A 25451-nucleotide genomic window follows, 5' to 3' on the forward strand; every position below is an offset into this window, starting at 1 on the left:
TGAATATAGAACTAAAAACTTCACAAGCAAAACCTTAAGCATCACTTGGGAGAAACAAACAACCAGATCACTCCTTGGACCGTCCCATACAAAACTACACTGTCATATTCAGGTTCCCTGTGCTACGGTGAGGGACACTTTGACAATCAAAAAATGCTTAATGCCATCTCTGAAAGGGGCCTTGCACAGAAGAGAGGCTGCTATGTTTTAGTGTCATTGCAATTTTCAATTTCCCTCCATCCTTTTGGCTTTACATAAACTTGGAGCAGAGAGGTCAGATCTGAAACGGTTTTTAAAATTTAAAATAAATGTGTCAAAAATAACAGGAAAAGCAGTGCAAATTTCAGGAGAAAATAGGAAGTTGGTCAAGCCAAAGGAATAAAAACAGTCAATGAACCTTTCTGAAAATATTGGTTATTTTTATTTATCTTGGATCCCCAGATCCAAGCCCCCTGACCACCAACTGGTTTGTAATCCAGAGTCATGCCCATTTCTAATAAGCTATATTTCAGTCCTACCCTTCAGCACCCTGTGCATTGTGATGGGATGCAGCTCTTGAAACTGCATATCTGTGCTAGATCTATGACCCCAGTGCTGTAGCAGTTAAGTACCTCGCAGTCTCTAACACCTGTACCCTCCCAGCACCCCAGTGAAGAAGGAATCAGTATTCCCCATTTTACAGATGGGGAACTGAGATGCACAGAGGCCCAAGGTCACACAGAACGTCTATAAGGAAGCTGGAGTTGAACCTAAGTCTCTGACAGCTCAGGCTTGTACTCTAACCACTAGCCCATCCTTCCTTCCTCCCTCCCTACACGCACCAACTGAGAAACACCTTTTCCCTTCTTGGGGCCCCCCTCTGCTGTTCTATATCATCTCAGCTGGCCTGGAGCACCGCACTAGGCTCATTCCTCAACCTGGGTCTGTCTGTCATACCCGGCAGCATGGAGCCAATGCTGTCACCTCCCTTCCTCCAGCCAGCAAGGACTTTGTGTTCTAAAAGCTCATTCTTTCCATGGTGTAAAAAATAAACCAATGCGTGCTTCTCACAAACACAACCAGTCTCTGCAGCGTTTAGATCGGGCTGGGTTCGGGTTGGTTGGTTTGATACTTGAAGTCTCTTTTAAGCAGGAAAAGGATATAATCGGCCCAATTCTGCAAGGTGCTGAGCATCTCCAAGTCCCATTGAATTCATTGGGCGCTCAGCACTGATATTTGTATCCATGTCCTCTCAAATTATCAGTCTCTCTCTCCCTCTCTGGTTCTCACCCCCAAGGGAGCAATTATCTGTGAATGAGAGGAGAATAACTCTTTTAGCAGAAGCTTCCAAACTCACACACAACAGGCATTCTGAATGGATTTTTCATGCTCACTAAAAAGATCAGGGGCGAGGGGACGAGGGGGAAGACAGACTTCAGCAGCAGCTCCTCCTCTCAGTGGCTCCATGCACCAGGGGAAAAAAATTGATATAGTAAAACTTTAAGGGAAGCATGAATCGGTTCTTCAGAAAAACAAGGCAGTAGTGCCAACTGGAAATGTTTGCTTTGGGGGGTGAGCTTGAAGGTTGGCGTCAGTCAGGGCAAAAGACATGCCAGCGGAATGTAATACTGGGAGGAAGCAGCAGGTCACTCAATCACTGGCAACATGCCCAGGAGCAACTGGATGCCTTCAGATTTTTGTTTTTCTTTTAAGGCAAAGCGAACCCTGGCCGTTTGGGGCTGGTGAGGACGAGACTGGTGTTTTGGAAGGCGTGTTCTCCTGCAGGGAATACCCCGTGATCTATTCTGCTGCACAGTCACAGCGTCTGCCAGAGGACAGGGCCAGATTCTGATCTCAGCCACCTTGGTGCAAATCCCGAAGCCAAGGGGGTACAAGTACCCCGGGCCAGTTTGCCAGGAAGCAGGCAGCCAGTGGGAGAAGGCAGAGCTGAGGGCAGGGGGAAATTGGAATGGGCTGTAAGGCTGCCCATGAAAACACTTCCTGGGGATTAGATACTTTTTTTCCATCCCATGTGCTAATTACCATCAACAAGATGTGGGCACTGAAGAGGTGACTCCGGTTTTTATTTTTAGGAGGAAGAAGAGGAGGATGTTGTTGTTGCAAAACAGTGAGAAGTGGGCAGCAGAAAAACCATGGTTTTTCCCCTGGTTAGCACAGCCCGCTAATTATCCACAACAAATAGGGAAGGCCAAGACTGGGTGGACATTTTTGTTTCCTCATCTGCATTGCTGAATGGATGAGCTCTTTGTGAAATGTAATAGCTGCCGGACAGGTACAGTATGGAGAGGCACAGTTCTTACTCATGCTCTAGTCCTACTTGGAGGGACAAGCTTGGGGTGGGGAGTGGAGTGCTGCCCATTCAATCCATTGACTCTGCTAGCTAGTGAAAACTATGCTTTCTCAGGAGCTGAAAACTGTGTCCCGGTCACCAAAACATGATCTCTCAATTTATTTACAGCCCTCTTCATCTTAGGATGTGAGCACTTCCCAACAATTATAAAGAAATAATAAAATAATCTCCCTCTTCCTCTCTCTCTGCCTTCTCCACCTATCTGGGTAAAAGCTTGAATAGCAAGTAGAATGAGGGGGTGGGTGGGGGTGGGTGGGCAGGCGCACGCTAGGTCAAAGTAAGGAGTTGTGTATTTAGGTCTGAACACCATGATGTCTGTGATCAGTCAGAAGCAGCTACACAGTCTAGGTGCAGCAACTCTGAAGCCTGTTTCCCGAGCCCACAAGTCTTCCCCCTATTGGCCTAGAGTTTCATTGTTCCAGTGGCACAAAGCTCTTGAGGGAGTTCATGATTGTAGCTGGAGATGCAATTTCTGAGAGCCAATCCCATGAAGAGCTTGGGCTGTCAGGACAAAAACCTCAAGTCGGACTACGTACCCAATAGCAAATCTGATCTTGAGAGGTACTGAGTACCATGGGTGCTGGGTGAACCCCCCTTCAGGGAGGCTAGCCCACTGGCCCCACCCCTTCCCCATGGCCCAAGAAGGTCCGGCTCACTTGACCCAGCTGCGCCAGCCAGCCACCCCCCAGCACTGGGCCACCCCAGTGCCATCCCAGGTCACCTCTGTCCACCAGCAGGCCCAAGCTCCAGGCTGCTGGCTGGAGCTGAGTGGCCTCCACCGGCTTCAGGGTATAGGGGGAGAGAGGGAGGGTGGGGCCTCAGGGTGGAACATGGGCGGGACCATGGCTTGGGTCAGGGGAGGCTTAGCCTATCCTGGCCTTTGATACCTGCTGCTCATAGTGAGTACCACAACTTCCATTAGGTTCGTATAGAGAATCATAGACATAGGGCTGGAAGGAACCTTGAGAGGTCATCTAGTTCATCCCACTGCACAGAGGCAGGACTCAATATACCTAGACCACTGAGTTGACAGGGATTCCACAACCTCCCTCCTTACAGTTAGAATTTTTTCCCCACTATCTAACCTAAATCTCCCTTGCTGCAGATTAAGCCCATTACTTCCTGTCCTATCTTCAGCAGGCATGGAGAACAATTGATCACTGTCCTCTTTCTAAAAGCCCTTAACATATTTGAAGACTGTTCTGAGGTCCCCCCTCAGTCGTCTTTTCTCAAGCCTAAACATGCCCAGTTTTTTTAACCTTTCCTCATAGAAATAGTTTCCTAAACTTTGTCTCAGTTTTGTAGCTCTTCTCTGGACTCTCTCCAATTTAGCTACATCTTTCCAAAAGTGACACCCAGAACTGAACACAGCACTCCAGCTAAGGCCTGACCAGTGACAAGCAGAGCCAGACAATTACCTCCTGTGTCTTACATGCAACACTCCTCTTAATACGCACCAGAATATTAGCCTTTTTCACAACTGTATCACATTGTTGGCTCATATTCAATTTGTGATCCACTATAACCCCCAGATCCTTTTCAGCAGTACTACCGCCTAGCCCGGGGGACCAGAACGGGGGGACTAGGGCCCTCCCACTTTTTACCAGCTGTACAGATGAGCGATGGTGGAAGAGGATGGAGAGGAGTGAGCAGGGGGCAGGGTTTAGGGAGAAAGCGGTGGCATGGGAGCAGTGCCTTGGAGAAAGAGGCAGTGTTGAGGCGGGGTCTTGGGGGAAGGGTCGGTGTGGGGGCAGTGCCTCAGGGGTGTTGTGGTGTGTGTCGGGGGGCAAACCCATGGTTCACCTGTGCCTCCCCCACACCCACACTTTTAGGGTGCTTCCGCCACTCCTGGCTTAGCCACTTACTCCCCATTTTGTAGTTATGCAGTTGATTTTTCCTTCCTAAGTGTGGTACTTTGCATTTGTTTTTACTGAATTTCATCTTGTTGATTTCAGACCAATTCTCCAATTTGTCAAGGTTCTTTTGAATTCTAATCCTATCCTCCAAAGTGCTTTTAACCCCTCCCAGCTTGAGGCCATCCTCAAATTTTATAAATATACTCTCCACCCCATTATCCAACTCATTAATGAAAATGTTGAACAGCGCCAGACCAAGGACAAACCCTGGGGGATCCCACTAGATATGTACTCCCAGTTTAACAGTGAACCATTGATAATTACTCTTTGAGTATGTTTTTTCAATCATATATGGCTCCACTAAAGGAGGTCTTTGATTTTTAATCACACACACACCACGCACACACACAAAAAGACTGAGGTCCCCAAATACAAATGCAGAGAAAAGACCACGTGGGATGTTATCCCCATTTTGCAGATAACATTTTCTTTCTACCAACTGTTGACAGTCTTTTCTATTTAGAACATATGCTCTCACACGCAAGGGCTCTCTCTTACTGTGTATATATATAGAGAGCAACCAGCACAAGAATCCTGAGTGGGGCCTCTCTGTACCACTGTAACACAAATCAGTTATTGTAATGTATTTGTTTTTATTGAAAAGCATCATGAGCAATATGTCAGGAGGAGGGTAATCTAAACATAAGTTTATATATTTATATAATAAAGTAGCCAAGGTTTCTGATAGCATTTTTCCTTGGGGCATTTTTTCTCAATCTTCCCAATCTCTCTTGCTTTTTTTTTTTTAACTTTATGCTTGTGAACAAGAATCAACCCCATCAAAGTCCCAAGATGCTAGAAATTGTCCAGTTAATTACTCCTTATTGCATGTTTAAAACCCGCACGTTTCTTTCTTCCCAAAAGCAGCTTCAGCGTGAATGCTTATGAGATGCTGAGGTATGGCAGAAAACGACTGTCTGATTCCAAGCCATCAAGACATGGTTAGGACTCTGGGAGCCAGTTTGTTCCTTTTTGGGAAAGAAAGGAGTGGACACAGAGCCAGTGCATTCCTTTATATTATTATTAATTAGCAACAACTGGACAACGCACCTTCCAGGCTAACACAGATGAATTCCCTGCCCAGAACTGACAGTCCAAAGCCCCAATCTTGCAAGCTCCTCTATGCAGATGGATGTCTGCACCTGCACAGAGACCCATTAACCACAACGGGGCCCCCATGAGGGCTCGGAGAGTTGCCTGCAGGATCAGGGCCTAGGTTAAGACAGAAGGCAACAAGAAATGACAAGCACTGAATAGTGGAAGCAGAAGCAAGGGGAAGACAGGAATGGAAAACCTGTCTTATGAAAGGAGACTGAAAGAGCTTGGCTTGTTAAGCCTAACCAAAAGAAGGCTGAGGAGAGATATGATTGCTCTTTAGAAATATATCAGAGGGATAAATATCAGGGAGGGAAAGGAATTATTTAAGCTTAGTACCAATGTGGACACAAGAACAAATGGATATAAACTGGACACCAGGAAGTTTAGACTTGAAATTAGACGAAGGTTTCTAACCATTAGAGAAGTGAAGTTCTGGAACAACCTTCCAAGGGGAGTAGTGGGAGCAAAAGACATATCTGGCTTCAAGACTAAGCTTGATAAATTTATGGAGGGGATGGTATGATGGGATAGCCTAATTCTGGCAATTAAGTGATCTTTGATTATTAGCAGGTAAATTGGCACAATAGTCTGTGATGGGATGTTAGATGGGGTGGGATCTGAGTTACTACAGAGAATTCTTTCCTGGGTGCTGGCTGGTGAGTCTTGCCCACATGCTCAGGGTTTAACTGATCGCCATATTTGGGGTCGGGGAGGAATTTTCCTCCAGGGAAGATTGGCAGAGGCCCTGGAGGTTTTTCGCCTTCCTCTGCAGCATGGGGCACGGGTCACTTGCTGGAGGATTCTCTGCACCTTGAGGTCTTTAAACCACAATTTGAGGACTTCAATAACTCAGACATAGGTTAGGGGTTTGTTACAGGAGTGGGTGGGTGAGATTCTGTGGCCTGCATTGTGCAGGAGGTCAGACTAGATGACCATAATGATCCCTTGTGACCTTAACTCTATGAATCTATGAAAAGACAGGTAGAGGAGCATGACAACAGTGAAAGTAGGTGCAAGTCTATTGTACACGTCGTAGAAATGGCACTATTTATTTTTTAATGTAAAGGGAAGGTCTACAGTTTAATAGTGAGGGTAACGAGCCATTGGACCAACTTACTGACAGGTGGACGGGGGATGCTCTTTCCCTTGAAGTCTTTAGATCAAAATGGAACGTCTTTCTAAAAGACACATTCTAGCTCGAGCGCAGGACAGCTACTGACCCAGGAATTACTGGGTGAGGTTCCGTGGCCTACATTATGCAGGCGGTCAGACTAGATGATCAGAATGGGGCCTACAAATCTAGGAACCGACAGGCTTCGTTGGAGAAAAAGAGGAGAGGCTTGAAGGAGGAGAGGGAGGAACCATGGTGACCAAAATCAGGGAGAGGGCTCCAGGCATATGAAGAGGACTGCATGGCATAAGGATGGAGATCAGCTGAAAAGGAGGGTGACGTGCAGCTTTTCCTGAAAGCAAGAGGTGAGGGGTGAATGGAAAAAGCTGGGAGCTGAAAAGTAGCCTGTGGAGGGCAGGGCTGCCCAGAGGATTCTGGGGGCCTGGGGTCTTCGGCAGCGGGGGGCCCTTCCGTTCCGGGACCCGCCGCCGAAGTGCCCCGAAGACCCGCGGTGGGGGCCCCCTGCCACCGAATTACCGCCGAAGTGGGACCCGCCGCCGAAGTTCAGCTCGGTCTTCAGCAGTAATTCGGCGGCAGGGGGCCCCCACCGCGGGTCTTCAGGGCACTTCGGCGGCGGGTCCCAGAACAGAAGGGCCCCCCGCTGCTGAATTACCGCCGAAGACCGAGCTGAACTTCGGCGGCGGGTCCCGCTTTGGCGGTAATTCGCCGGTGGGGGGGTCCTTCCTCCCCGGAGCGGAAGGACCCCCCGCCGGCGAAGACCGGGAGCAGAAGAAGCTCCTGGGCCCGGCCCCGCAAGAGTTTTCCGGCCCCCCCGGAGCGAGTGAAGGACCCCGCTCCAGGGGCCCCGAAAAACTCTCGTGGGGGCCCCTGTGGGGCCCGGGGCCTGGGGCAAATTGCCCGTCTTGCCCCCCCTTCTGGGTGGCCCTGGTGGAGGGCTGTAAAGGCAAGGATGGGAGGAGCTGTATAAAGGTGTAAAGTGTTACAGGGCCAAATTAATTCCTGGCCTCATTCCATTCCAATCACCTTTGGATTTTTTTTTTGTAAATACTAATAGCCTTGGTTATAACTGAGGGCGCTGGCTGAGCACAGCCAGTGCGCCAGGCTCCAGGCAGGGGGACGGGCAGGGAGAGCACCAGATGCCAGTCCTATTTTCTCAGCTGCATCTGCTGCTCAGAGTCACATGGTGTGTAATGTGCACCTGTGCGACCCTGAGCCTCATGGCTATTAACAGCCGGCGGCAGAACTCTGATGTCATATCACTGACCTCTCAGTTACTGGCCAAAGTAATAAATTAGAAAAGTCTGCTGACAGCCCTCGGCTCTTCTGCAGTGACTTCAGTGCAAATGCTAATATGCCTGATATTCCTCAAGGCTTATTCTGGGGCTGGAGTCAGCCAAGCTGGCGCAGGGAGATGTAAGTTACACCCACCCATGCCAGCTGATTCTCCTGGTGCCCCAGGGGTGAGTCACCCCAAGCAAGGGCAGACAGTGATGCCCCCCCGCCCCGACCCTCAGCATTCCTGCTCCACAGGAGCCCTGGTGGGGGAGCCTGCTCAAGGGATGCATCTCCTGGCCAAGTCTCCTCCTCCCCAGTCAGAATCATCACCCCTTGAGGGCCTGCTGATGGAGGAGATGCCACAACCAATTCCTTCTGCCTCAGCATCCCTGCTGGCTATTTGCCACCCAGAGACCACGCCACCTGTCAGCATTTGAAACCGGAACCAGTCTGCGAGCGCTCATTCCCAAGCCAAACTGAGCCACTCACTACCCAGGTTCAAATGGGACGTTAAGCCATGGCCCTAGACATGAGGCAGTGCAGCACCACCCACCCCAGTGGCAGCTCCAGCAGGCATTGAGCATCACGAGATCAAATGCTTCCTTGTACTTCTGGGAGAATAGCCCACTGTACCAACCCTAAGAGGGTCTGATGGGAAGGGCAGTAGCCTGTTCCCTCCTAGATCACCCCTCCTTTGTGCAGGCCTGTGCCAACAGTGGCATTAGCCCTGTAGAGACCTTGCATTCCCTGAGCACCAGGACTGCAGTCATGCCAAGCCCCTCTGTGAAGGACACAAGTGGGTGGGGGCAGAGGCTTTATATACTCTCTCTCCCTCCCTTGCATGCTTACACAGGGGATGGGCACAATCTAGCTAGTTAAAAGGGCTAGTTGACATCAGGACAGTACCCACTGACTTCCCTAAACTCCTTGCAGATGCTGCACCTAGGATTTTGATACCTTGGGATTCACACAGGTGACTACATCAGCCTCTGTGACTGTTCCTCTTTCTTCGTCACTTCTTGGTTAATGCACAAAAGAGGATTTTCAGTGCCAAACCATTGTGCTTCTTGCCTCTTTATTTCAGGCCACAGGCGCATCGCATTCTGGACCAGCTGCAATCCATCTGGTTTCACTAAAACTTCTAATACAATATTTATAACTAGCGGAGGGCCGATCATATGATGGGGTGTAATCAATAAATCATGTGACAGTTGCAGTTATTCTACAAATCAAGCCATCCTTCTACATTCCAGAGTCCAGAATTCTTCATGGGAGTTGTTGTGCCTTTCCACCTCCTGAGCACTGCTGTAAAAAAGCAAGTTATTCTTGGGTCACAACAATTGTGAGAAAATCAAAGTGCATCTGTTTCCAAAGAAGGAAACAGGTTGAAGGAATCAACCAAAGCTTCCATTTGCCAACACTACTTGCCACCATCTCTGGCTTTGCTAAGGAAACTCATGCTCAGGCAAGCTACTCAATATAAGCTAGGTGGACTTTCCAAGAAATTCACATGACCTCTCATTGGTCATGCCAGAAGGTCCTCGGTTCACCCAACCAAAAACCAAAGCCATGTTTGACAGCTACAGCTCAAGATCTTCATGACTCTTCCAGATCCAACCAGCATGGAACATTTTTGGATGGACACCCAGTTGGCTATAGATAAGGATTTCCTATATTTATTTTGCTCACAGACATCCGTCTTTTCTCTCTCCATTCTTGTCTGCTTGCTAGTTCATGATGAAGAGAGACATACTCAGAGAGATGGAGGAGATATACCAATGAACTTCTGTACTCTCAATGCACAATCAAATATTCAGCTCACCACCATCAGACAAAGATACGTTCTTGGACTGCTCCTGTACACATAGCTTCAAGAGATGTTGGTTAAACCCTTCTTCTACAGGAGCAATTTATAACACACTTGAAGAGAGAACAGTCTACATTCATCCCTGATGTAAATTCACTGGGACTTGAATGGAGTTGTGCCAGGGATGGATTTGGCCCAGCACAGCTAAAGGGAAGCAGAAGAGTAACTTATTAAAAGTCTCCTTTCACAAATGTGTATAGCTGGCCCACTTCTACATAAATGAAAGATATTATGATTCATTCTGGCAGTTAGGAAGGATGACTTCAGGTTTAATCTTCCTGCATCGTTTCTACCAACCCCCCCAGAGGCCCAACAATTCCATGGGCAACACAATTCCAGCCCTAAGAGCCAAAAGTAGCTGATTTTCATACCCTGTAGCAGAAGCACGAAAGAGGGGTCCCATTGTGACATTCTGCCACGTGGGAATTCAGCAACGCAGAGGATTTCTGCCTGCAGACAAACCAGATGCTTCCTGCAACAGTGGGAGCCCTGAAAGCAGTTTTTAGGGCTCAACAAAGTGAACGTCTCACTTTTATGCTTTCACTTTAAACAAAGGCATCAGTTACCTTGTGAGTCAGTTTATTCAGACTGTCTCTGCAGTGAGGGGATTAACAAACTCTTGACTGTTTGGATCACTTTGCTGTGAAAAGATCCAAGATCAACGGATAGAAAAAGGCTAATCCCCCCCTTGTGGGGAGAGTGGGCGAGCGAGAGAGAGAGAGAGAAATTGTTTGTGGAACCAGATGGTCTCTTGTTCCCGGGGACCTCATGGCTGTGCCTCTGCTGGAGCTCTGTGTTGTCTTCTTCAGGGTTTCTGGGATAGGGGTGGAGATGGTACCATTCATTCTTTTAGGCACTATCCCTGGTTCAGCCCCCAGCTCCATACGCCAATCCCTGGGAGAGGTAATCTTACCTGAAGCAACATTTATCCCTAAAACATCCCTACCCTGCTGCTACTGAGCAGCCACAGAGGGACTCAGATAAAAGCGGCACATTCCGCCAGGAGCGGAGGTGCAGCTAGCTGTGTCATACCTCTTTCCTCTGTGGAACTGGAATTTTCCCTTCCCCTCGGGCTTCCAGCAGCTGTACCATCAAGAGGCCTCACCTCTTGCACCAACTCCCCCCACCAATGAGACCGATGCCATAGAATCTCCCTGAATTTTTAGTCCTCTATGGCCAACTCCCACAGGCTTCTCCATGGCAACAATGAAGTGGGCCACTGTGAGCAGCTGACTAGCATCTTTATTATGGACCTGACCTAGGCACATGTGTGCAAATGAATGTGTGTGTGCGCCTCTAATCTGTGTGTGCAACTGCCATCCTCCGAAGCATTACAGGCTCTGGCAAGCAAATTAACAGGCTGTCTGCCCTGCTGTCTGCCCTGCTTTCCATTATCCTGTCCCAGGGTTGGGAACTAACCTGTGTGATGAGCATGAACCATATCCAGCCAGCAGGGACCTTACTACGGGCTTTCATTGTTCACTTAGCACTTCACATGGAGGTTCTTTCGGCTGCTCACCATCTGGAAGAGTGAACAGAATAGAGCCTGGTTGGAAAATGGATTTTTTTTCCCCCTGAAGAAAATGTAAACTTTTTGTCAAAAACAAAACAAAATTTTTCAGCCAAAACGCCGAAATTTTCAGTTTTTGGCTGAAAATTTCAACAAAAACTTGAAATTTCCCATGGAAAGCAGACACCTGTCAAGGAAAGCTTTGTTTAATCCAAAATGCAATTTTCTGTCAAAAAACAGGTGTAGGCAGAAACATTTTGACCAGCCCAAGAGCTCACATTTCAACCAGTTCAGTTTAGTGCATGTTAACTCCACCATCCTCTATTTAGAACTATTAATTGGAAGACCCCCGCTGGGCCTTTAAAAAGAGAAACTTTTTTTTTCTTTTAAGATTGGGGAGGTCTCCTGGCCAGGTGAGCTCCATTGTAGGTCCTCCATAAAATAATTTCTGTGCCTCTCCTCTGATCCCATTCACAATTTTCTCCTGCCCAGCTGTTATATCTACTGAGATGTATACATACAGTTATATAAAAAAAGAGAATGAACCTCATAGAAATTTGCCAGGAGCTCTGAACATCTTTAGGAGTGCTTCGGTAGCCAGGAAATGGCTGTAAGTATAAGGCAAATGCTACATTTATAGGGCCTGATTCTGTTATGCCAATGCCAATCAAGAATAGGGTGACCAGACAGCAAGTGTGAAAAATTGGGACGGTGGTGGGGGGTAATAGGAGCCTATATAAGAAAAAGACCCAAAAATCAGGACTGTCCCTATAAAATTGGGACATTTGGTCACCCTAATCAAGGATAGCTCCATTGAAAGCATCTGTGTAAAACTGACCTACCTGAGCGCCAGAATCATGCCCACTGTAGCACGTTGTGGTTTGGTATCAGCTGTTGTGAGTTACTCATTTTTAGAAGCTGTGGCTTGCAGGGAGAGAAGAACAATTGGTGGCTGGAAGAAGAGAACCAGAGGTGGGGTGTTCACAGAGGACAGCCAGGCCTGGGAGTCTGGCTCAGGCCCTATGGTTTTGCACCTGTGAAGGGATCACCCCTTTCAATATAGTCTCTTGTTCCAGGGTAGCTGAGACTTCCTCTTTGATCAGCTCCACCCACTAACATGGAGAGAAACAACATCGCTTGTGCAAATCTGCCATTTATTATTTAGCAGTGCCATTTTCTGGCATGCCACCTTTTTGAAAGGTACTCAAGGGAATAGACACCAAACTGTAAAAGACATGCTACTAGTGGTGACACCTGCTGACCTATTCAAGCTGTTCTTATATAGCCCACTCAACCACGCCTAAAATATTTTATAATCCATTGGGAGAGTGCGACACGGTAATGTGTGTCACTGACCTGTATCACAACCACCTTGATTCTGTGTACAGTCACATTGAAGCAGTCAAAATTCCCAGAGACACCCAGGTTACAGCCTGTGTGTTATCTCCAGACTTGGCTGGAGCACCAGGCAAATTTTCACTCTCTGCCATCTGAGTCTGCATTTTAAATCCTTTCCTTGGTTGTTCAGTTTAGGGAACTGCCCGATCCAAAGCCCACTGAAATCAGTGGAAAAACTCCTGTTGGCTTAAAAAGGCTTTGGATCAGGGGGCAAGACTTTGCATGGAAACATGTATTTTACTGACATGCCGAGAGGGTGCCTCACCTTTAAACAACAGGCATTCAAACAATAATGGAGCCATACCAGTAGAACATGTACCTAGGCTCCCTTGAGTAAAAGCTTGATCTAATTACATATAAGAAAGCCAAGAAATAATTATAGAATCATAAGGTTAGAAGGTGTAATAGGAAGAGAGCCTGAGCCATAAGTTCTTGTATTGGAGGCCTGGTATGAGATAGGACCTGCTTACAGAATCTGGCAAGAACAGGGCTAATATTGCAGAAATATACATTCCTAAGAAGTGCCAGTCACCGAGTACTCACGCAAACATATCCCGATATCAGATGGTACCAGAACATCCCGATATTAAGGATGGTACCAAAACATTCCCCAAGGATAACAGGAACACACTGACCCCTCCTAAAAGATAAGGTCAGGATGACAGTACATACTAGAGAGTTGTTTTGACTGAACCAACATGTACAAGGTGATGGGTAATAATAACGAGCGACATCAGGGGGCAGTAACTAACTATGTCAGAGGGGCAGTACTAACCTGTTTGCATTGGGGTATAAAGATGTATCTCAGAGGGAGTATCCTTGTCTGGCCTAGGAAGGAATAGAAAGTCCCGCCGTTCACTGAGCTGGTTTATTGTTACGGGCATACATATATTAGTGGTCCGGTAGAGTCTGTGGGATACTAGTACCGTGCTTCAACGACAATAAACCTGGCTGCGTGCCTTTTTCCCTTAACGGATCTTGTGGTCATTGGGTAGTTTGCTGGAGATCTGCTGTGCCAGTTGTCTGCGCAGGTCTGGGGCAGCACACAGAGGGAACACACACACACAGCCAAACATCTAACCACACGGGTGACCCACAACCACTGATCTGGTAAGTAAGCAACCTGTCCTCTGTAGGAATCGTGAACTAACACAACAGAAAACCACAAGCTAGTTTTGGACTCATTATCTCTTGTCCTGCCCTCTGTGGCAAGAGAGAACAACTTTTCTTCATTTTTTTATGGTAGCCTTTCAAGTATTTGAAGGCTGTTATCATGTCCCTGCTTAATCTCCTCTTTTCCAAACCAAACATACCCAGTTCCTTCAGCCTTTGCTCATATGGCTTGCATTCCATCTCTTTGATTTTGTTGCTCACCTCTGGATCCTTTCCAGTTTCTATCTTTTCTATATACTGGTGACCAAACTTGGACACAGTACTCCAGCTGAGGCCTAACCAGCACCGAGTAGAGTGGTACTATCATCTCCTGTGACTTGCATGTTATGCCTCTGTTAATGCAACCAAAATTGCATTTGCTTTTTTTTGCATCAGCATCGCATTGCTGACTTGTGTTGAGGTTGTGATCCACCACAACTCTAAGATTCTTCTCAGCAGTGCTTCTGCTAACCCAGTTACCCCCCATACTGTATTTGTGTATTTGGTTTTTCTTCCCTAAGTGTAGCACCCTACATTTGTCTTTGTTGAATTTCATTTTTTGCCTATAGCCCAATTCTCCAATTTATCAAGATCCCTCTGAATATTAGCTCTATCCTACAACCCCAGGCCCCTCCCCCAGATTTGTGTCATCTGCAAATTTGATCAATATGCTTTCTTCTCCTGTATCCAGGTCATTATTATTAGATGTTAAACAACACTGGACCCAGAACAGATCCCTGTGGAACCTCACTTGAGACCTCCCTCCAACCTGACCTCATTCCATTAATAGTTACTCTTTGTTTTCAGTTGTTTAACCAATTATATATCCACTTAATGTAGTTCTACTGAGCCCACATTTCTCCAGCTGACTTATCAGAATGTCACGTGGGACAATGTCAAAAGCCTCGCTGAAGTCCAGGTATATTATGTCTACCGCATTCCCCCTATCCACCAAATCAGTTACCCTGTCAAAGAAAGAAATCCAGCTGGTTTGACTAGTTAATAAGTTTCATTCCCAAAGGCTCATATATTACCATCTAGGGACTAAAAATTGCCCTTAGTGACACCCATAAAACCCCATTGCAATTGATGGGTTGCACAAGCGTAGCTGAGGGCAGAATCTGGCCCTTTTCTGGCCAGCTCCCAGAATTGCCCATTGCACCCCGAGTCTGTCTCTCTCTTATACTCTTATGTTAGGCCCCTTCCACACCACTATTTTTTTACCATGCCAGTAAACTGGTTATGGACACAAATGGATAAAAACAGGGTTACGGCATGCAGTTACTAAGTGGTTAATAATTTTAGTGAATTTTAATTGGGTGCAGCATTTGCCAGCTACATAACACGACATGTAGTTCAGTTCCTGAAAATGTTTAGAGGCAGTTATTTGGCTGTGTTGACAGGCATCCCTAACTATGGGGATGCCAGCACAGTGAGTCCTCTTTCACATAACTGCACAATTAGCCATCCTCCAGTGCTCCTTTCCACCTGCTCTGGGTGGCACGCTATGTGCTTAACTCTGAAGACTTTTACTCCCCAGACTTCCCTGCCTATGTCACCGGAGAAATGGAGTATGCTTAAAATGCCCATAACTTATTTTTAGTGCACGTAGTATATTGGCTACTCCTACTTAACCTCTCTCAAAATACAAAGGGACGTTCATTGAAACCGATTCAACAATTACTTCAAGATGGGGTTGTCTGTTTGTTCTGTGTTTGTACAGCACTTAGCACAACAGGGCTCTGGTCCTACCACAATAGAAATAAACAATACATTTAAAATTGATAAAAGGAGACTTTTTTTTTAACCACAATGCAGAACTAGCCCATGGAACTCATTGCTACAGGACATCACTAAAGTCAAAAGCTTAGTAGCATTCAAAAAAGATTAGACATGGATATGGTAAGAACATCCAAAGTTAGACCAGGTAGGATATATACAATATAAGCTATAAACCCTCATGGTTCAGGGCATAGTCAACCACTGACATGGGTTAAGAAGAAATGGTTGCTGTGGACAGGTTATTCCAAATGCTAACTAGGGAATTTATTACACCTTCCTATGAATCATCTGGTGCTGGCCACCATCAGAGACAGGATACTGGGCAAGATGGACCACTGGTCAGACTGGGTATGGCAACTCCTATGATCCAGGTCTAGACTCCAGAGCCAACTGATTAACGTCTTAGATGAGCATCGGGCCCTGGCTGAACCTACGAAAATGGTGTTTGTAACCAGCTCATATTGATTTCTCCTGAGCTTGCTAATAGAAGGATCTTTCAGGGAAACCATCCCCACCAGAAGAGAGCTAATTCCATTACCAAAGGTGACCACTATCTCTACATGTGGGATGGATCCTCACAGCTTCTTATAGGCAGGTGGTAACAACTCTGTGTTGCCCTGGTCTGCATGAGCATCTGATGTGACACAGGATTCCCTGACAGAAAGAAGGCTTTTTCCTGGACTTGAACAGCACCTTCCTGTAGGGAATTTCAGTTCTTGGGAGCCTTCCCTGGCTAAACCCAGATTTGCAGACACAGCTTCTCTGAGGGCGTGAAAGTCCTTCATTGCCAAAACCCAGGCTTGGTCTGGAGGCAGGGGAGAGGCCAATCTCTTTCAGGAGTACCAGCCCTCCTCAGAATTTGCTAGAACCCAAGGGCACCAGACAGCAATAGCCTCCTCCCCGCACCGCCTGCACACACATATGCACACACGGGCAGACACACACACTGGCCTGAGATGAATTAATAATGGCAGTTACTCTTAAGCAAAATAGGCAGTCATGGGATAAGAGGGAAGGTTCTCTTATGGATTGGTAACTGGTTAAAAGATAGGAAACAAAGGATAGAAATAAATGGTCAGTTTTCAGAACGGAGAGGGGTAAATAGTGGTGTCCCCCTGGGGTCTGTACTGGGCCAATTCCTATTTAACATATTCATAAACAATCTGGAAAAAGGGATAAACAGTGAGGTGGCAAAATTTGCAGATGATACAAAACTCCTCAAGATAGTTAAGTCCCAGGCAGACTGCAAAGAGCTACAAAAGGATCTCTCAAAACTGGGTGATGGGGCAACAAAATGGCAGATGAAATTCAATGTTGATAAAATGCAAAGTAATGCACATTGGAAAACATAATCCCAACTATACATATAAAATGATGGGGTCTAAATTAGCTGTTACCACTCAAGAAACAGATCTTGGAGTCATTCTGGATAGTTCGCTGAAAACATCCACTCAATGTGCAGCAGCATTCAAAAAAAGCAAACATAATGTTGGGAATCATTAAGAAAGGGGAAGATAATAAGACAAAAAATATCATGTTGCATCTATATAAATCCATGGTACACCCACATCTTGAATACTGCATGCAGATCTGGTTGTCCCATCTCAAAAAAGATGTATTGAATTTGGAAAAGAATCAGAAAAGGGCAACAAAAATGATCAGGGGTATGGAACGGCTGCTGAATGAGGAGAGATTAATAAAACTGGGACTTTTCAGCTTGGAAAAGAGACGACTAAGGGGGGATATGATAGAAGTCTATAAAATCATGACTGGTGTGGAGAAAGTTAATAAGGAAATGTTATTTACTCCTTCTCATAACACAAGAACTAGAGGCTACCAAATGAAATTAATAGACTGCAGGTTTAAAACAAACAAAAGGAAGTATTTTTTTTCACAAAATGCACAGTCAACCCATGGAACTCCTTACCAGAGAATGTTGTGATGGCCAAGACTATAACAGGGTTTAAAAAAGAAGTAGATAAATTCATAGAGGATAGGTCCATCAATGGCTATTAGCCAGGATGGGCAGGGATGGTGTCCCTAGCCTCTGTTTGCCAGAAGCTGGGAATGGACAACATGGGATGGATCACTTGATGATTGCCTGTTCTGTTCATTCCCTTTGGGGCATCTGGCACTGGCCACTGTCGGAAGACAGGATACTGGGCGAGATAGACCTTTGGTCTGACCCAGTATGACCGTTCTTATGTTATGTTGCAGGGGAGAGAGAAATGGGGGACGGGCACAGGGGAGAAGATGAGGTAGCTTGGTCACCCTCCCCCCCGAAACTACTTAAATGCAGAGCTGAGTTTAGCTAGGGGGAAAAAGGGGACTCTCATTGTCCCCCCTCTTTCTGGGATGTGCTTTGTGTAGGGTCTGTTTCTTGGCCCTGGTGTTTGCCTGAAAAGGGAGTCATGTCTTGTGGGGTCTCTTCTCCCTCCTAAGGGAAGATTATGGTCCCACCAGTGCTTCAGTCTCACTGTGAGGGAGAGGAAGATGGACTGGGGGCTGGGGCGGCTGCTGTCAAATGGGTCTCTGCTCAACACTAACGGACAGACCTACCAACCAGAGACGGGTGAGCTGGCTGCAACAATGTAATGAGGAGCATCAAACTGGTGGGCTCCTTGCAGAAGTCGTAACTGCCTGTCAGACTAGCAAGGCAGAAAGCTCTTGATTACAATGGGCATCCCCATGGACAGCAAGAAGCCTAAGCCTCTTAGCATTATGTCAACGATAACCAGATCTATCCAAGTTCTTATACGGGCTTGCACTGAAATTAGCAATGTGCCAGAACCAAAACCTCAGATCCAAACTCCTTAAACTTTGAGAGGCTGGAATCTGAATCCAGATCCAAAAGTGCTGACTGCCTCTCCCCCCTTCTCTAATGGCCGAAGCCAAAACCCCCAGCAGTCCAAACACTTGCGAAATCCAGACTGCAGTTTGGTATTTCAGGCACATTGCTGATTTTCTATTGGCCTGTGTTACTTTGCGATGTACTACACCTCAAGGCCCTGGATCAGTATAAGAGGAGTCAAAAGTTCACGGGGATATCCAGGGCCATATTGTCAGAAAGCTTTTAATGTCCAGAAAGCATTAATTTATGTAGTGTGAAATTTAGTAGGAAGCCAACATGGAGACCATAATATCAGAGAAATAGCTTGAATAAGTAAAAGTAAGAATCTTGGCAGCAGTCGCATTTTACATCAGCTAAAGTCTATGGAGCCCTTTACTAATACAGAAACAAAGTACTACAACAATCCAGCCTAGAAGTTACAAATCATGGCATCATTCCAAGACCGTGTAGGTAGAAGTACTTCTTAAACCTTCTTGTAGAGATATTTACAGGTGAGCACACAGTAGGCAGGGTATACAGTTTACAGACATATAGGGTAAGAACAGGGTAAGAACACAAATACAGGCACACAAGGTAAGAACACAAATACACGGGTAGCTGGTGCAGTTCTGAGCTTCAGTGACTTCCCTCTCCTAGTGTAGTTTCTACCTTGCTAGCTGCTTCAACAGCATTACCATCACTGGATCCTCTTTCCTCCTATCCCCCTCTTTCCTGTTGCTCACCAGAGATATGGCTGTAGTCCGTTCCTTTTTCCCCTTGCACCATTTCATCTACTCTCCTAGTCTCTCATCATCCCTTTGCTGATGACTCTCAGATCTGCTTCTCCATTTTTTCCTGACTGTTAAATCCTTGGGGCAGCCGGTGTAGGAAGCAATCACTTGAGGCCAGAGAGCAGGCAGCTAACCAAAACCTCCATTTTATTTACAGATATACAGAGAGCTCACTCAGCCGGTTGAAACCGGTTGAGCTAACCCATAATAATCTAACTCAGTTGCCATAGCAACAAAAGCCATGACAACCAAATACACAACATATTCCTCCCCCCCTAATAAGAACATCCCCTAAATAAAACACACACTAGACTAGAGAAGGAGGGTAGACTGCCTCCATTCCCGGCTAAACCCTGGGGATTATTTTGCCCCATAACCGTGGGTTCACCCTAACTAAAGATCCAGCCGATGAGGAGGCCTTCTGTCTCTAGGTGGATTACGGCGAACTTCTGGTGTTATTGCACCCGAAAGCACTAGGGGCTCAGGGTCAGCAGCACGAACAGGTGAGGAGGTGGTATCAGCTCGTGCTGGGCAAAGGGGTATCTCAGCCGCCGGCAGTAATGGAGGAGAACAGTCAGAAACAGGTGACTCGTGATTCGGCCCCTCACCAGAAGAGGTGAAGTCAGACCCCTCAACTGCAGATGGGTCCTGAGGACTGGCATGACCTGGCAACAGCTGATCTACATGTCGCCGCCAGGTAAGATTCTCTGCAGTCCAGACTGTGTAGGAAACAGGTCCTGTTTGAGTGATGACTGTGGCCGGAACCCATTTAGCTCTGGAAGTACAATTCCGAGCCAAAACTGGCTGTCCCGGGCTAAAGGTTCGGTCTTTTGCTCTGGGTGCCCGTCTGATGACTTGATATTGCTGCTGATGTTGCACAATTTGTCGGGGTTCAGAAGGTTTCAGCAGATCAAAGCAAGTGCGCAGCTGTCGTCCCATCATTAGAAAGGCCGGAGATGCGTGGGTCGTAGCATGAGGTGTGTTTCTGTAGGAAAGTAAAAAGGTATCCAGACGCTTTTGAATGGAGTGTTGTCCCCTTGCTGATTTCAAAGCGTTTTTCATTGTCTGCACAAATCTTTCAGCTAATCCGTTGGTGGACGGATGATATGGTGCTGACGTGATGTGGTGTATCCCATTTGCCTTCATAAAATTTTGAAACTCCTGAGAAACGAACTGCGGTCCGTTGTCGCTCACAAGTTGTTCTGGCAGACCAAAACGACTAAAGAGTCCTCGTAGTTTTTGGATAGTACTCTCTGCAGAAGTGGACTGCATTATAGAGACTTCTGGCCATTTAGAATGGGCATCTATTGCCACCAAGAACATGCTTCCTTCAAGGGGCCAGCAAAGTCAACGTGAATACGTTGCCACGGGTTTTCAGGCCAGTCCCATGGGTGTAGGGGTGCCCACTGGGGTGCATTCCTCACACCCTGACATGACATACAAGCTTTTGCCTTCTCTTCAATAGCGCTGTCCAGTCCAGGCCACCAAAAATAGCTTCGTGCAATTTCCTTCATGCGCACTATTCCACAGTGACCGGAATGTAACTGTTCTAACATCTGTGATCTCAGTGGTGGTGGAATAATGACACGTCTCCCCCACAACAAACAACCAGATTGGACCGATAACTCCGTCCGCTTGGACATGTAGGGAACAAGGTCGGATGAGACCGGAGAGGTTTGTCGAGATTTTCCATGCATCACCAGGTCCATAACGTGGGACAATACTGGGTCAACGCGAGTTGCCTTCTTTATCTGAGTAGCAGTGATGGGTGTATTCTCTACCTGTTCAAAGTAGAAGATTTCCTTTTGGGCACTATCTCGGTGTTTGACCGGCAAAGGCAACCTTGAGAGGCCATCTGCATTGCCGTGCAGAGTGGATTTCCGATATTTGATTTCATATGTGTGTGCTGAAAGTAACAATGCCCAACGTTGCATACGACTAGCAGCTAATGGGGGAATGCCTGTGTAGGGTCCAAAAATTGATGTCAGAGGTCGATGGTCTGTGAGAAGAGTAAATTTTCGCCCAAACAGGTACTGATGAAACTTCCGAATTCCAAAACCAATTCCTAATGCCTCACGTTCGATTTGGGCGTAGTTAGTTTCTGCTTTGCTTAGAGTGCGTGAAGCAAAAGCAGTAGGTCTCTCTTCTCCTGAAGGCATAATATGTGACACGACTGCTCCCACTCCATAAGGAGGCATCGCAGGCCAATTGCAGGGGTAAGGATGGATCAAAGTGCGTTAGAACTTCAGAATTTAGCAATGCATCCTTAGCTTTGTTAAACGCAACATCACAGGCTTCAGTCCACTTCCAGGCCTTGTTCTGCCCAAGGAGCTCATGAAGTGGTTTTAGCAGTGTGGCTAACTGTGAGATGAACTTTCCATAATAGTTCAGGAGTCCTAGAAACGAGCGCAGCTGGCTTACATTTCGAGGTGGGAGCCTCCACAATAGCTTTAACTTTTGCAGGGGCCTTATGAAGACCTGCAGAATCAATGATGTGTCCCAAATATTCAACAGAGGGCTTGAAGAATTCACACTTGTCTTTGCGAACTCGTAGGCCATACTCTTCCAGTCTTTGTAGGGTAGCCTCTAAATTCTTTAAGTGATCCTCTTCATTTCTTCCAGTGACCAGGATATCATCCAGATAGCACTGAACTCCTGACAAGCCACACAAGATCTGGTCCATAGCCCTCTGGAACAGGGCGGAGCAGATGTTATTCGAAGGGTAGGCGACAGTATCGATAAAGCCCCTTATGAGTCACAATAGTCAACAGCTCTTGGGACTTTTCATCGATGCATCTGTAAATATGCTTGACTCAGATCAATCTTACTGAACTTTTGTCCCCCAGCCAGGCCTGCGAAGAGGTCATCGATGCGGGGAAGCGGGTAGTGCTCTGCACACAACACTGGGTTGACAGTGACTTTAAAATCACCGCAAATCCGGAGAGAGCCATCTTTCTTCATGATTGGAACGATAGGAGTGGCCCATGAGCTATGGGTAACTGGTATTAGGACTCCATTGGTGACCAGGCGCTCCAGGTCTGCTTCAACTTTTGGCCTGATGGCATATGGCACAGTTCGGGCTTTCAGATATTTTGGTGGACTGTCAGGTTTAATGTTCAATGTCACAGTGATTCCCTTCATACTTCCCAAATCATCTCCAAAAACAGCAGCATGTTTCCCTAGAATAGGGGTTAGACTGGTTTCTTCTTTAGTCATCCGGTGCACTTCTGCCCAGTTCAGTTGAATCTTCCCAAGCCAAGACCTACCCATTAAGGCTGGGTAGTCACCTCTCACCACAAACAGTGGCAATTTAGCTGCCTGTCCATTGAGCTCCACCTTAACATCAATAGTGCCCAACATGGGCACAGCTTCACCTGTATACGTCTTCAGAACAGTTTTTGTTGCCTTAAGCGGAAGATGCTGTAGCTTTTCCTTATACACAGTCTCAGGAACCAGCGAGACAGCTGCACCGGTGTCTAGTTCCATGCGTATAGGTTTGCCCTCCAATAAAGGGGTTACCCAGTATTCATGTGAGCCCGCTGCCAAAGACAAAACATGCAGTGGCACTTCCTCTTGTGAGGAGGTGTCACCTTGATCATCCTGGGTCTGCTCTAGGGTATGCAAGGTTCCTCTTTTTGTCGGCCAGACCACAGGCCTCTTTTACTTTTGTTTACAGGCATACTCAATGTGTCCCTTTTTGCCACAGTGTCGACACACCAGGTCCTTACACCAGCATTCTGATGCCTGGTGACCCAGCTTACCACAGCGGTAACATTCTTGACTCTGCATCGTTTTGTGGGTCAGTTCTTGTGACACTTTTTGCACCCTAGGGGATGCACCGATGTATTGTGCCTCCCTTGTAGCCAGTTCCATGGAGACAGCAATATCAACAGCCTTCTGTAATGTAAGCTGAGCCTCTGTCAGTAGGCGCTTCCGTATAGCTTCACTGCAGAGGCCACACACTAACCTGTCATGCAGGGCATCATTTAACATCTCTTTAAATTCACAGTGTTCTGCTAGCTTTTTTAAAATGGCTACAAATTGTACAACTGTTTCATCTTCCTTTTGGTCTCTTTTGTGGAACCTATATCTTTCAGCAATTACCAGTGGTTTTGGGGAGAAATGAGACCCCAGGATTTCCACAATGTCACTGTAAGATTTAGTCTCAGGCTTAACAGGGTGCAGTAAGCTGCGTAGCAGAGAGTAGGTTTTAGCCCCTACAACAGTTAAGAATATTGGCACCTTCTTCGCTTCTGTAATGTCATTTGCAATACCAAAAAGCTCAAAACGCTCAGTATACACATGCCACTGCTCTGTATTCTCATCAAAAGGCTCCAGGGGCCTGGTCAGAGTAGCCATGATTTTTAGTTTCACTTTCACAGTCAGTGCAAACAAGCAGCTTTTTGTTTGTTTGTTTGTTCTTTACCTTGACTTCTACTTCCTTCTGTTACTGGAGCAGCACCAGGATCCCACCCTCGTCGCCAGTGTTAAATCCTTGGGGCAGCCGGTGTAGGAAGCAATCACTTGAGGCCAGAGAGCAGGCAGCTAACCAAAACCTCCATTTTATTTACAGATATACAGAGAGCTCACTCAGCCGGTTGAAACCGGTTGAGCTAACCCATAATAATCTAACTCAGTTGCCATAGCAACAAAAGCCATGACAACCAAATACACAACACTGACCTCTCCCCCTTTGTCCAGGAAGAGCCAAAGTCCTATTTCTTCCTGTCTTTCTGGATCTTTTTGTGGATATTTGGCTAAAATCTGAATTCATCTTCTCTCCCAACAGAGGTGAAGTGACTGCTTCGGCATCATACAACAGGCCAGTAACAGGGCTGGGAATAGAGTACAGGTCTCCTGGTTCCCCATTCAGTGTCCATCTCACTCTGCATCTCCTGATGTAGATTATAAACTCATCAGGACAGGGATTGTGTGCTGTAATGTTCTTTTTAAATTACCATGCCAACATAGTAAATACTGAATAATGAATGTAATCCTTCTGCCTGGTGTGAGCAGCAAAAAGGCCTGGGTTCAATATAACTAGAATCCCTCTCACCAAAAAAACTAACCCTTGTGGGAGTCTCCACCCAAAAACCTGGGAAAATGGAACACCCTCCCTAGGTGCTCTTAACAGGCAGAACTTCCCCACTCCCAAGGACTCTGGGACTGCATAGTGAAAAGGAAACCCAGTTGCAACCTGAAAACACAGCAACAGACTATGTAAGCAAACAAAGAGCAAAATAGCCCTCTCCCAGTAACTTTGGTAGTTGTCCATCTAACTTCCTTTCTACCTGCCAGGAGAATATCCCACAGGTAACAGTCCTGTAACAACACCCTCACCAAACCCACTCACAGTTGGGATCAGCAAGTAGCAGCAGTCCAAGTGTCTTTCTGCCAGTCTGTCTCTTACTCCCAGGGGAACTGCTTGCCTAGTCCTGCCCAGAGGCAGCACTACCTAAATCAGCTTAATAATGCAGCTTTATCAACAGAGTCCACTCAGCTCTCCTCTACATCATCTTTCACAGCAAAGTCATCAGTCTACATTGTCTCTTACTACACCCCCGCCCCCCCCCAGAGCAGAGTCCAGGCTTCTTAGAAATAAACTTCTTTAGGAGCTCACTACCCCACAAAATCCAAGTTTCTGGGTAGTTACAGTGACTTCCTGAGTGTCATTGGTGGAACTGTGGGTAGGAAGCCTATGCAAATGAAGTACTCTATGGTAGCACTTGCCCTTTTTCACCAAAAGAGGAAGCAGAGAGTTATTTCCCCTCTGGAACTTCAGGCCATAGGGCTTATACATCAATAATAATATTCTAATTCGTGATGCATCACCTGCACTCTGATCACTAATCCAGCTCCCTCCAGACTGTTTGTGACATTCTAAGCTTTTCTGTAGTGTTAAAGAGACACAATGGAAAAAAAAACAACAACCTTGCAAACAAATGTTTCTTTTTCCCTCACCCACAAATGGGGAATTTCTCTCCCAAAGACACTAGCCTGAACTACAAAAATAAAAAAAGGTAGCAATATTCACCAGTGTCATATTTAAGGATCAATATTTTTTATCTAGACCTAGACAAAATTTATTTGAGTAATTTAGTCCATTCTTTTTTCTGTTTGTAAATTAGGCACAAATAGTTTTTGATTTTTGTGAATGTCTGTGTTATTCAGAATTGCCTGACCAACATTTTATGTGAACTTTATTTCAGCCTCTTGACTACCTATGAATCATCCTCTTTTACTATTGACTCAACATTACTGTTGGTGTTGGTCACTAGGGGTACGTCTTCACTACCCGCCATATCGGTGGGTAGCAATCAATTTCTCGGAGTTCGATATATCGCGTCTCA

General features: G+C 46.4%; 1 long non-coding RNA gene across 1 annotated transcript; it reads right to left on the bottom strand.

Moving 5' to 3' along the window:
• Window positions 1-458: 458 nt before the first annotated feature.
• Window positions 459-24635, bottom strand: LOC120407186. Its single transcript, XR_005599831.1, has 3 exons — window positions 24455-24635; window positions 11058-11160; window positions 459-1287 (listed from the first exon to the last, which is right to left on the bottom strand). It is a non-coding gene; the product is annotated as an uncharacterized LOC120407186 (long non-coding RNA).
• Between the last annotated feature and the right edge of the window lie 816 nt (window positions 24636-25451).

This window comes from Mauremys reevesii, linkage group 5 (assembly GCF_016161935.1).
Source record: "Mauremys reevesii isolate NIE-2019 linkage group 5, ASM1616193v1, whole genome shotgun sequence".
Classification (NCBI taxonomy): domain Eukaryota; kingdom Metazoa; phylum Chordata; order Testudines; family Geoemydidae; genus Mauremys; species Mauremys reevesii.